We start from the raw sequence: 13,239 nt of genomic DNA on the forward strand, positions 1-13,239 counted from the left end.
TTTTAAAGCATTTAGATTATGCTCAGGATTTATTATCTGCAGATTGATACCATCATGGCACGTGAGGTGAGGTGATGTGAAATTGGGTTTAACATCGCGCTTGAGAATATTTCGCTCATATGACGACGTGCATGCGTGTGTATGTGTATGTGCCGCAGTGAAGCATGAATACCCCACTCAGACACAGCATACTGACTCCGAGCAGACCAGTCCTTGTTGAAGTCATTAATGCCGAGCGCCAGGCAGGGACCAACAAGTACCATATTTTAACATCTTTTGGTATGACGAGGCCAGGGATCGAACCCGCGACCTTCCGCTCTCCGGGCGGACGCTCTAACCACTACACCACGGACGCGGTCGACATAGCACTGGAAAGAGGTGATTTCAGCAAATATCATTATATCAGTCTGCTTAAAACGATTTGAAACTGAAGTGAATCATGATTAAAAATACCCAGAGAACAAAGGTTGATATGAACTCTCTGCAAAAGGTTTATCGTTTTACTACGCTTTCAGCACTATCCAGCAATATCGCGGCTGGAGATACCAGAACTGGGCTTCACACATATTCCCATTTAAGGAATCGAACCCGAGCCTTCAACGAATCAAAATACTACCTCCCGTTGTAATAAAGGCAGTACAAAATATCATTAGTCGTGAAGTGTGGACATCCGTGTGGTCAATTTCAGCCATGTCATTTCCATTTGGATTCCCAGGGTGTGTTCAACAGAAACGTCATTCCCAAACCATGTGGAGAATCGAACCCCGGGTCTTCGGCATGACGAGCGAACGCTTTAACCACTAGGCTACCCGACCGGCCGCTTCGCAATCGAACAGTATCAGATCATGAGCAGTATCAGATCATGAGATAATGGACGGCACTGGTGATAAAGAATGTCAAATATTCAAAACTTCACGAAAGGTTCAGTGTAGAGTTGTAAAAATCGCTCGAATTTTCTTAGGTCAATAACTTTATGTAGGTTAATCATTTAAGAAAGATAAAAGAATCACACTTAAATCTTGATGCCTTACTAGTTCTTTATTGCGGCGTTATGTCTGTAGATGATCGAATCTGGACCAGACCGTCCAGTGATTCACAGCATAAGAAATGATCTACACACATCGAAAACGATGGGGTGCACCACCAAAGTCAGTCTGTAAATAATCTCGTCTGGACTTAGACAACCCAGTGATCAACAGCATGAGCATCTCTCTACATAAGTGGGATACGAAGACATGTGTCAACGAAGTCAGCGGGCCTGACCACCCGATCCCGTTTGTCGCCTCTTACGACAAGCATGGGTTACTGAAGATCAATTGTAATCTGGGTCCATATGATTCTTAGTATACTGATCTACCTTGAGTAGCTGGTGATCTGCATTCTGCTTTGTCCTCTTTATTCAGGAGTGTGTAATACATTGATTTTCACACAGCCAACAAACGGCTTGTACTTAGCTTATTCGTGTAAAATAGATACATTGCTAGATTATACACAGTGGAATTGTCTACAGACATCAAAGTTTTAAATTTATACAAACAAAGATAAGTATAATCGTTCACGGGAATATATATTGAAAGCCATTAAAAGTTCTATTGAAGATTATGTCCTGTTATGTGTGCTTATCGAGTGATTCAACACCTTCAGTGACGTCCTGGGGCTCACAGCTGACTGTTATCGACATTTCTGAACTATAAATAGCGTGTTGGATAGTGTTCCTTCCTACTTCCTGCAGAGTTGACGTAATCACCTGTAACACTGTCCCTGTCAGGCGCAGTGCCTGGAGATCCAGAACCACATAGCCTGGAGGTCCAGAACCACATAGCCTGGAGGTCCAGAACAGCAGTGCCTGGAGGTCCTGCTTGAGCAGCACCTGCAACCATGAAGGTGAGAGTTCGTTCACTGAAGCTTAAGACAGCAGAGTAGCTGTTTTGAGGTGTTGCTATGTGGATTGTGCAAAACCACAAACCAGGTCACTCGACTGGTTGGGTCGGTCGAAACTACGTTACAGTGTGTATCTATGCATGTCGGTGTTGGCGGAGTCAGTGCGTGGCTGTGCACAAACACACACACACCTAACAGATCCTTACCTACACCTTGACATTGTATGGTCGGGTATTTCGTGTAAGGTCGGGTGGACTGACAGTGAAAGCGCAAGGTCGCTGTACCACAGTCGCTGGTCCATCCTCAACACAATTACAAAATTACTACTCCGTCATCTTAAAAAATGTTGTGCTTGTGTAGGTTAAAGTACACATGCGCTTGTAAACAACTGCCTTTCACATCGGTGTGGTGCGATCAAACCCGCAGTTTAACTTAATGGCAGTCTAAATATAAGGAAATCGACTGTTATTCTGCACGTATTGCTGTAGAGGTATTGCTCGTCAACTCATTCAGGTGTGAATGATACCAGTGATAAACGTACCGGCCTTGAGTGCAGCCGACTCATAACTGAACATATCCTCTCCCGATCCGAGCATGCAACATTCACAACATATTCAAGTGCAGTATAAAAAATCATACAAGCGAAAATGTTTCTGACATTGGTACCTTCTCAGGTAAAGCATTGATATAGCTTTCAAAGGCTATTCTTAAAATTGCGATGAGTGTGCAACTATTTACGGTAACATCGGCGGTATTTCAGCAAGATCGTAATTACAAGTTACAACTGCTGACAAATACACATGTACATATTTTACTCGACGTCACGGGAACGTGACTGAGAGAGTTAGGCGCTGCAGAAACTCTGCATATACACCTGAGATAAGACTACACAACGGAAGTTTCAGTTTTTGAAAATGAAGAAAGTCTCTCAGTTCCTTTTTTCTATATTTCGTGAAGATTTGCTGTGCCCTTTTTTTTCTATAAAATATGTTCATTTCAGAAACTAAGTGTGAGTCTAGTGGTCGAGCAATAGAATAATTTAACCTGCATTAGAGCGAATAAATCTTTGAGTGGCATTTAGAAGTTGGTGTGATGAACAACGGGGAGAGTTCTAAGGATATACAACTTCTTCATTATTAATATGAAGGGCGGTTGGGTAGCCTAGTGGTTAAAACGTCCGCTCGTCACGCCGAAGATCCGGGTTCGATTCCCCACATGGGTACAATGTGTGAAGCCCATTTCTGGTGTCCTCCGTGATGTTGCTGGAATATTGCTAAAAGCGACGTAAAACCAAACTCACTCACTCACTTATTAATATGAAGGACGTTCACTTGCTTGATGACGTTGTTAGTACCTACACCGAAACGTTGCTCATATTAATAACATATCAACTTTGTCAGACCACTCGATGAAATATACATGTTATTTGACAACATTAACAAAATATTCTATTTATTTTATTTTGATCATCGAGTTAGTCTGCATTTTATGACGCATTTTATTATTATTTTATTATAATATTATTAGTTCAAGGCAAAAGTCATATTCTACTCAGTGAAATAACATGTTATTCTACTCAGTGAAAATACCATTTTTATTTTCACCAATATTTACAGTATTATTCACCCTTTAGAATATAATAAAGAAGTATGTCTGTAGCAGGGCGTGGAGTCATCCCACAGATGACATCCTTACCTTGTCAGCTTGCTCAGACAACCATTATTGGCATTAGTATATTGATTATTCTACCATGGCTACGTGAAATGCTCGAATTTGATTGGTCAAGCCATAAAATCAGACGGTGTCAATTTGGATTGAAAATGCGTCTGCTTTCACGGCGCTTCATTGCGCACACATACAACACTGCCGCACTACTTCAGCTTGGCCACCAACATGACTAATATCAACACAACAGACGTGATGGAAATGCTGCTGAAACATTTATTAAAACTCGAAAAATACAATTATACGATTTCTCCTCCCCAATTATTAGGGGACCTCACTATCATAATTATTACCTTCTAATATAAAAATATTCAAACTCAACTACAGTACACAGCCCCAAACATAAACAAACAATATCTAACATATAAATCAGAAAACCTTGTGACAATACATCCCTATCTATCCCTATTTGTGCGGCAAAACGTTCGTAAACATTTACCCACCTGGTAAATGGTATATTTGTTTCCGTTAGGAATGGGAAATTCGCAAGATAACGCTCAGGCGAAACACAAAATGTGCCACTCATACTCCATCATGTCCCGTTGCATCGTTCAAAATGTCAAAATCTGAACCATGAGAGCTCAGTTCTCTGCCACCTTCCCCGCAAGGCTGTCACTGCTATGTACGTACACTTTGAAAGGCTTGGCCACAATCCAGTCCCAAATGATGAGAACAATGTTCCAAGGAATCCCAAGTTAGTCGCATGTACACAAGGCTGCACTGTCACCCTTCCTCGCATGCCGGGGTGGAGGCACGTTCGTGAAATCATGATCGACACTCGCCGGTCATAAAAATCAACAGTCTTTGATGAGTTACAGGTTATAGGTCGATCAGAAAAGGATCTATTCTTCGATTCTGCAGGGTTCAGGTTCGACAGTCAGTCAAGTATTTTCCACTGTCACTTCGAATTTCAACCTTTCGCAAAGTGTAAACACTGGCTCGTCTGGCTCGAAAATAAGTAGGTCAGACGATTCCATTATACTGTGGCCAGGGGGGTACAGTAATACGGCACACAAAACAATAGGCTGGTTTCGGTCTTGTGGAGTTATGATTATAAAAACCAAGCTCTTAGGTGTTACATTATTGCATTGAATAAACAGTAGTTTGTTTTCTTTGGACAGAATATTTGTTATGTTGCAATGTTAAAAAAAATACGAACGGAACCTACCACTCCTTTATCAGACGAGTTCAATCATTCGCCTCTCATCCCATGCCGGATTACGCAGTGTCTTCCGCAGGACGAGGAAGTTCGATGTTAAATCGGTTGTGGTAGAATGGAGATAAACATACTGCGTTTGGAAATTAGATGAATGTTAGACCGAATTGATAGTCTCTAAATTAATCATTTGAAACATCACGCTACGCGTTCGGCTTCAAATAAAATTTATCTCCTAAGTATCATTTGATAATCTAAGCACTTGTAGAGTTGAGTTGAGTTGAGCTTTACGTCACGTCGGCATTTTTCCAGCCATATAGTGACGAGAACAAATTTGCATTAGTAAATATTGTAAGTACATACTCGGAATGAGTTTTATTTCAAAGACATTTATTTATTGCATTGTCATTCGAAAGCAGAAAAAATCATAGCATCAAATTTAAAGGCAGGCGGTTTGTTACATTTCATAGTTACAATTTATGGTTGTTACATTTCACAGTTACAGTTTATGATACAGATTAACTTCCCTCAGGTAGTTCAGTATCAGATGGGCGCTCACGCGTGAGAACAGATCTTTTAGGTTTGTTGCATCATAATGTGAGTCCCTTGCAGGGGATAAGTCCACGCATTAAAGCAGAATATGCTTGACGGTGAACACCTCATCGCAAGAGACACACATGGGGGGTCCATCCCCATCCGTTTTCAGCAGATAGTCATGTGTAAATCGACTGTGGCCAATACGACATCGTCGTAAAATTACCTCATCGCGTCTTGACTGACAACCCAAGTAGGTATAACCGATTGATGGCTTCAATTCATGGAGTTTGTTTCTTCCTACTTGAGTGTCCCACCTTTTTTTGCATCAGGTCCTTAGTATAGCTTTTGATAGTGGGTTTGAAGTCACTGTACGGGATTAGCAGTGGAGATAGGGGCCTTTCGAGAGCTGCTTTTGCTGCAGCATCGGCCTTAGTGTTACCTGCTATGCCGACGTGACCCGGCAACCAGCAGAGGATGATGTCATATTGGCTAGTAGAAAGGTCGTTGTACAGTTCTAATATGTCCAGGATGATTGGGTGACTTGAAGTCACGTTTAGAAGTGCTTGAAGGCAGGATAATGAATCTGTAAATATGATGAAGTTTTTGGACTGATTTTGCTGTTGAATGTAGGTCAAAGCTGAGAAGATAGCTTTGGCCTACAGAGGTGAAAATGGAACTGTTGTCGGGGATCCTAGAGGAGACAGTCTTGGCTCCAATGACTGTAGCGCTGGCAACTCGGCCATCGTCCTTGGATCCATCTGTGAAAATGGATCTGTGAGTGTTATACTTAGAACGTAACTGGTTGTATTCCTGTTGGAACACCAAGGGATTTGTTTCAGACTTTTTGAGTTTGGTGAGGGTAAGATCGACCTGTGGTTTCACCATTTGCCATGGTGGTGAGGACAGAAGTCGGTATGGTGCAATGATGTCGAGATCAATTTTAGCTGCAGATATGTGTGGTTTGATCCTGATTCCAAGTGGTGGAACCAGGCTTGGCAGTTTAGGAAATAAGTTTTCATAGAGCGAGATGAAAACACAATTGTATGCTGGATTGGGCTCATTTGAACGTAATTTAGTGATATACTGCAGTGAGAGTTTGATGCGGCGTTGTTCAAGGGAAGGTTCGTTGGCCTCTGCATATAGACTGTCTACCGGAGAGGTCCTAAAAGCTCCAAGGCAGAGCCTCAGTCCTTGGTGGTGGATAGAGTCTAATTTTTCTAAATTGCTTTTGCAGGCTCCACCGTAGACAATGGAGCCATAATCTAGTTTACTGCGGACTAATGATCTGTACAAGTGAAGGAGGGTGGTCTGATCCCCTTCCCACTCTGTATTTGAAACTACTTTTAGCACCTGTTAATCCTTGCAAACACGTCGTGCAGCGTGCTCTGTCGTACAACCTTCTCTGACAAACGGAAATCTGGAAATCGTGGACATCTCAAAACGAGGCTTTGCCGCTAGAAAAGTTTGGCGGTCTAATACGGACTTGATATTATATCAATCACATTGTGCGTTACAAAACTACACTGACTAAGAGCAAGGAACACATAACAGGTGTAACTAGTGAGCCAGATGAATTGCAAACGTTTTACGACCTCATCAAACAGGGGCAGTCTGTGACGTCTTAGTTAAGATCATGCTGTCTACATCTCGCCATAAAATATAGAAATACGATGTTATTAAAGTTTAAAATTTAAATTAACTTGTAAATGCCATTTTCTTATGAAACAAGAAATTGGAATTCAGTTCAACCATAGTTGTTTGTGGTGTCTCCTTTCACTTTCACACAGGAAAATTCGGATCGGCTGAAAAGTAGGTAATTGTCTGAATAGGTTAATGAGACTCGTGTTTCGGTTTGCGAGTCTGGACCACACAATCCAGGGATAAAAACATTATCTGGTTTAAAATTTACATATTTCATTTCTTCCTGTTGTATTTCTAGAACTGGGAAACATACATTTTAGTTAGACGCGGGCGAATGATTAGACAGAGTTTCACCAAGCTTATTAGCAATATCCATCTTTGCAGTTATTTCCCGATAAACGTCGATATGCACCATCGGTGGCGGGTACATGGTGGTTTATAAGTGCCATAACCTTTTGTTGGAATGTGTGGATTTTTCGCTCATTCGCCAACAATTTTATTCTGCCCAAATTATTTCTGAACTGTTTAATACAGTTTCTAATCATTTAATTTCAGCATACTTGAAATGAAACATAAGATAAGAAGTTGATTATAAACTCTGATTGTCAGTTTTTCTGTCCACTGTGATATGGACTGAAGGTTTAACGATCTTCGTCATCACTTTTACTGCATATTCATTTTCAAAGGATTATATTTGTTTTTCTAGTCGCGAATAGCTGCAAAATTGCTGATGCAGCTTTTAGCAACATTCACACACTCACTCACTCACTCACTCACTCACTCACTGTTTAACTGACCTTTGTTTATATGAATGCCTTCTATCGTAGGTGGAATCAAAATGACCGGTGTGATCTTTCACCAAAAATGGACTTCTGAGAATGGCAAGCTCTGAGACGGGTGAGTAGATTACTTCTATTCCTTTTGTGTCACAGTAATCTGTCTCACAGTCCCTCAACCACACACTATTTCCTCCGCCCAACCCTTTCTGCAAAGCAAAATCTCTAATTGAAGCAAGTCTAGATTTCGTCAGGTTCTGAATATCTGAACCCACTGGGGCTGCTGTTCATTTTAAAAGGAATTATTTGTTTGTGTCGAAATTATATAAATTCACAGACTAAGCGTTAGTCTTGTGAGTGTTTGCTGCCGGACGCACCATCTGCACTGATAGATTTGTTTTGTTTGTTTGTTTTTTAACGCTGCACGCAGCAATATCCCAGCTATATGGCGGCGGTCTGTAAATAATCGAGACAATACAGTGATCAACAGCATGAAGAAGTCAGCTAACCTGACCACCGGATCCCGTTAGTCACCTCTCACAAGCATGGGTTGCTGAAGATCAGTTCTAAAGCCGGATCCTCACGGGTTTGAATATTGCTAATTACAGTGCAGACTACTTGCAACAAATACTTAATTAATCTGTTGTCTTCAGATTGGCTCACAACTGAATACCCTCTGTCAGAGCTGTTTTTACCCCAAAAGCGCCTCTGAGCAGAAATGGGGCGGTGGGGTAGCCTAGTGGTTAAGGCGTTCGCTCGTCACGCCGAAGACCCGGGTTCGATTCCCCACATGGGTACAATGTGTTAAGCCTATTTGTGGTGTCCCTCGCCGTGATATTGCTGGAATATTGCTTAAAGCGGCGTAATACCAAACTCACTCTCTCACTCACTCTGAGCAGATAGCCATGCACTAAAATAGGCGTTATATCGATAACTAATTATCATTACTATTATCATTTCAGGTAGTTGCACAGTCTGTCACAAACTGCGACGTCAATACAATAAAGCGCTAGTGGAACCAAGTTTCTTTTTAGTCCATCTTGACGTTTGTGTTCTTACTGAAAAAATCAAGAGAAGTGAGAGAAAGCGGCGAAAACTGAAGGAGATTGAGAAGATCGTGAGTGCTTTGAGAAACACCGAAGGCGGAGATGTGTTGTTACATCTAGATGGACAAACAAGTGACGATAAATACCTCGGACATCTCGACGACTTTCTGGACAATAGCTTGAACAATCTAATCCCTGACGGTAAGCTGTTCATTGAGTCATACACTCGCCAATAGCTGCACGAATGGGAACAGTTTGAACAATTTCTGGATGTTGTGTTGCTGAAAGTTACCAAAACACCATTCATATCGACAGTTGATTTTAAGACGAAAGTATCCTCAGACTTCAAGATTGAGAAAGCGTCAACGATTAATATCGTGTCAATTTTGTCAAATGACGTCCGTCCTCAAAAAGCACTTCCCAAGCTCCGTGGATTAGATCAGTATACGACTCTACTGCATGAAAACAGAAGGACAGAATTAAAAGTTTACAAGCCCAACCAAAAAATAGACTCAGTTGGAGAATTTGTTGATTATGTTTGGCAGGACCTGCGCTTTAAAGAAAATTTAAGCTGTTTGTCTAAAGTGACACCATTTCTGAACAACTACACTGTTGACCCATGTACCAGCTGATACACAAGCGCTGAGAAATAGACGTCACGCGAGAATTAATGAAAATGCCATTATTTTATCTGGAAATTGATCGTCTATGTAAACATGTCACACGTGCCAGAAATACAGCTGTTACAGCTGGAAGAGTTACCCTCAGCTGTCACCTGTCACCATCAGCTGTTACTCAGCTGCCACCTCTCACCTCCAGTTGAAACTCAGCTGTTACCTATCACCATTACCTGTCAGCAAAAGTTGTCACTCACCTGTCACCCTCAGCTGTCACTCACCTGGCACCCTCTGTTGACACTCACCTGTCACCTGTCACCCTCAGTTGTCACTCACCTGTCACCTGTCACCACCAGTTGTCACTCACCTGTCACCCTCAGCTGTCACTCACCTGTCACCTGTAACCATCAGTTGTCACTCTCCTGTCACCCTTGCTTGTCACTCACCTGTCACCTGTCTCCCTCAGTTGTCACTCACCAGTCACCCTTAGTTATCACTCACCTGTCACCATCAGCTGTCACTCACCTGTCACCTGTCACCCTCAACTGTCACTCACCTGTCACCCTCAGTTGTCACTCACCTGTCACCTGTCATCATCAGCTGTCGCTCGCCTGTCACCTGTCTCCCTCAGTTGTCACTCACCTGTCACCTGTCACCATCAGTTGTCATTCACCTGTTACCTGTCATCCTCCATTGTCACTCACCTGTCGCCCTCCCTTGTCACTCACCTGTCGCCCTCCCTTGTCACTCACCTGTCACCTGTCACCTTCAGTTGTTACTCACCTGTCACCTTCAGTTGTTACTCACCTGTCACCCTCAGTTGTCACTCACCTGTCACCCTCCCTTGTCACTCACCTGTCACCCTCAGTTGTCACTCACCTGTCACCCTCAGTTGTCACTCACCTGTCACCCTCCCTTGTCACTCACCTGTCGCCCTCAGTTGTCACTCACCTGTCACCCTCAGTTGTCACTCACCTGTCACCCTCAGTTGTCACTCACCTGTCACCCCCCCTTGTCACTGACCTGTCACCTGTCACCCTCCCCTCTCACTCACCTGTCACCCTCAGTTGTCACTGACCTGTCACCCTCAGTTGTCACTTACCTGTCGCCCTCAGTTGTCACTCACCTTTCAGAGGGTTCATACGAAAAGGTAAAACTCTGTATATATCTCTATATATATACTCCCTCGGAGCAGGCTGCTGTGACCTGTATACTCCCTCGGAGTAGGCTACATATAGACCTGTATACTCCCTCGGTGTAGGCTGCATATAGAACTGTATATTCCCTTGGAGTAGGCTGTATATAGACCTGTATACTCCCTCGGAGTAGGCTACATATAGACCTGTATATTCCCTCGGAGTAGGCTGTATATAGACCTGTATACTCCCTCGGAGTAGGCTACATATAGACCAGTATACTCCCTCGGAGTAGGCTACATATAGACCTGTATACTCCCTCAGTGTAGGCTACATATAGACCTGCCTACTCCCTCGGAGTAGGCTACATATAGATAGACCTGTTTATTCCCCCGGAGTATGCTATAAATAGACTTTTATATTCCCAAGTAGTAGGCTGCTGGGTCCTGTATACCCCATCGGAGTAGGCTGCTGGGACCTGTATACTTGATCGGATTCCCCATGTGATTCATAAAATATTCATAATGACGACGATTCCTTTTTAAAACATCACCTTTTGTTACAGGTTGCAGGATACGCTGATATTTTCGCGAACAGTTTACATCATCACTGTTCAACAGGGCTTCACAACAACATGCTAATGATATTGAGATCGTTCACTGGCCCCATCTAGGGGGCGGTGGGGTAGCCAAGTGGTTAAAGCGTTGGCTCGTCACGCCGAAGACCCGGGTTCGAATCCCCACATGGGTACATTGTGTGAAGCCCATTTCTGGTGTCCCCCGACGTAATGTTGCTGGAATATTGCTAAAAGCGGCGTAAAAGCAAAACTCACTGGCCCCATCTTCAAAGAGAAATTTCTCAAAATTAGTGAAAGAGGTTTGTTGCGTCTCTCAGTCAATCAGCTATGATGATTTTATGTTCGCCTCAACAATCCTTTCATTAATTTTAAGTCGATGTGCAGATCGGTTGAGTTGGGTTTACGTCAAATCGGCATTATTCCAGCCATATAGTGGTGAGGATGTGAGGGTATGAGGGGATGCTGATTTGAAGTACTCGTATTGGCTTGACCAAACATCTGTATCAAATGAATGGGATTTTTTTTAATTACAGCATGTTTAAGCAATCTATATACAATGAAACATATTCATCATCTTTGAATGTTCGGAAAAATAGAATCACGCTTGCAAAATTTCGTTGCTCATCCGATGATTTGTTAATAGAAACAGGTAGATATATTGGAATAAAATAGAAATAGAATATGTAAAATGTGTGATTTGAATGTCATTAAAGATGAATATAATTTGCTTTGTGTCTATCCAGCCTACCATACTTTGAGAAATAAGTATATTAAGAAATATTACTTTGTACGTCATAATATTTATAAATATACTGAGTCAAAAAAGAAACTTCACATTCTTTCTTCAGGGCACTATAAAAGAACAAGAGATGGTAAGATGGTCAAATTGTTATTATTTCATTGCTGAAATCTGTGTGATGTACTCGATACACTGACAGTGCCATAATCAGTTCCATTAGGCTACACCGCCGTTCCAAAACATGGGTATACAGAATGTCAAGTCACAAGAATAAAAATGCGAAATTTCTCAGTTCAATATCGTGTATGGCCGCCCCGCGCATTCACCACTGCCAAACACTGTCTCCTCATCGACTGCCTGATGCTTGTGAACACGTGGTTGGGGATTCTGCGCCATTGCTCTTGCAAGCCAGCGCCAAGTTCCTGCAAATTCTGAGGTTGGTTCCTAAGACCACGACGCCTTCTCCCAAGTGCATCCCAAACGTGCTCTATTGGATTAAAGGTCACATGCAACCAAAAAATCAAACATAATTATAACACAATTATCACTTCTTCATGACATATAATATGCATTACTGATTATGAAAAAACAAATAAACAAAATTATAAGCGTATAATCGCAAATCAAAAGTGCAATATTTTGTACTTGGGTTTACCTCCCTCGAAACGAAGCAGCCGGGATACCGAACCCAGTCAGAGCGGGTGGGTGTGCACTCAAGTGGAACGGCTGGTTCATTAGCAGATGCCGCCTTCACGGCTAATTGTGTGTGTATATATAGAAAGTTATGTTTTGTAAATACATGCTCATTTTTTGTGTATAACATTTTGCAATCAACAGACATCATAACATGTCATGTGTTCAAGTATCACACCTGCCTGTCTGTGTAATTACATAATGTGACAGAGACCGAACTCGGGCAATAAATCAATGCGTTTTGTTTATGGTGTATAGCCTGATTGGTGTTAAGTTCAAATTGCATGTGGTCCGTGATCGCAGTTGTGTATTGAATATTGCCATTAGCAGACAGGCAGGCAGACACACACACAGGTGTCAATAAAACAAGACATTGAGTTTTGTCTGTGACAGCGACATATCTATATCACAGTTAGAAATTGTGTCAACTCTAAATAATGACATTGCTTTTAAGTATCGAACTGAGAAAGTGACTCGGTAAGAAGAACGTGTGGTGAAATAGACAAATGAAATTATATAAACAGTTTATTTACTGTCATAACATACACCACACAAAATGACTGTATTACCCAAATTTACTAACGTCAGGAAATTCTCGTTTCATCTGGCGGCCATATGAACAAGGTTTGAAATCTACGTATCATCTGGCCGTCAGATTTACACACGTTTAAAGGGGTGTTAAAATAAACGAACACTCATCTCTGTATTTACATGT

The 13,239-nt window shown here is 42.0% G+C and overlaps 2 long non-coding RNA genes across 5 annotated transcripts; one reads left to right on the forward strand and one right to left on the reverse strand.

Annotated features, from left to right (window-relative positions):
• Positions 1-1,614: 1,614 nt before the first annotated feature.
• Positions 1,615-10,236, forward strand: LOC124256775. The gene is made up of 3 exons (XR_006893089.1): positions 1,615-1,884; positions 7,768-7,837; positions 8,679-10,236. It is a non-coding gene; the product is annotated as an uncharacterized LOC124256775 (long non-coding RNA).
• Positions 9,783-11,926, reverse strand: LOC124256776. 4 transcript variants are annotated; one of them, XR_006893093.1, is made up of 3 exons: positions 10,465-11,926; positions 10,331-10,409; positions 9,783-10,234 (listed from the first exon to the last, which is right to left on the reverse strand). It is a non-coding gene; the product is annotated as an uncharacterized LOC124256776 (long non-coding RNA). The 4 variants fall into 4 exon arrangements; XR_006893090.1 differs by having other exon boundaries at positions 10,441-11,926; XR_006893091.1 differs by having other exon boundaries at positions 10,331-10,402; positions 10,434-11,926.
• Between the last annotated feature and the right edge of the window lie 1,313 nt (positions 11,927-13,239).

This window comes from Haliotis rubra, unplaced genomic scaffold, assembly GCF_003918875.1.
Source record: "Haliotis rubra isolate DU_JTF1 unplaced genomic scaffold, ASM391887v1 Scf639, whole genome shotgun sequence".
NCBI lineage: Eukaryota > Metazoa > Mollusca > Gastropoda > Lepetellida > Haliotidae > Haliotis > Haliotis rubra.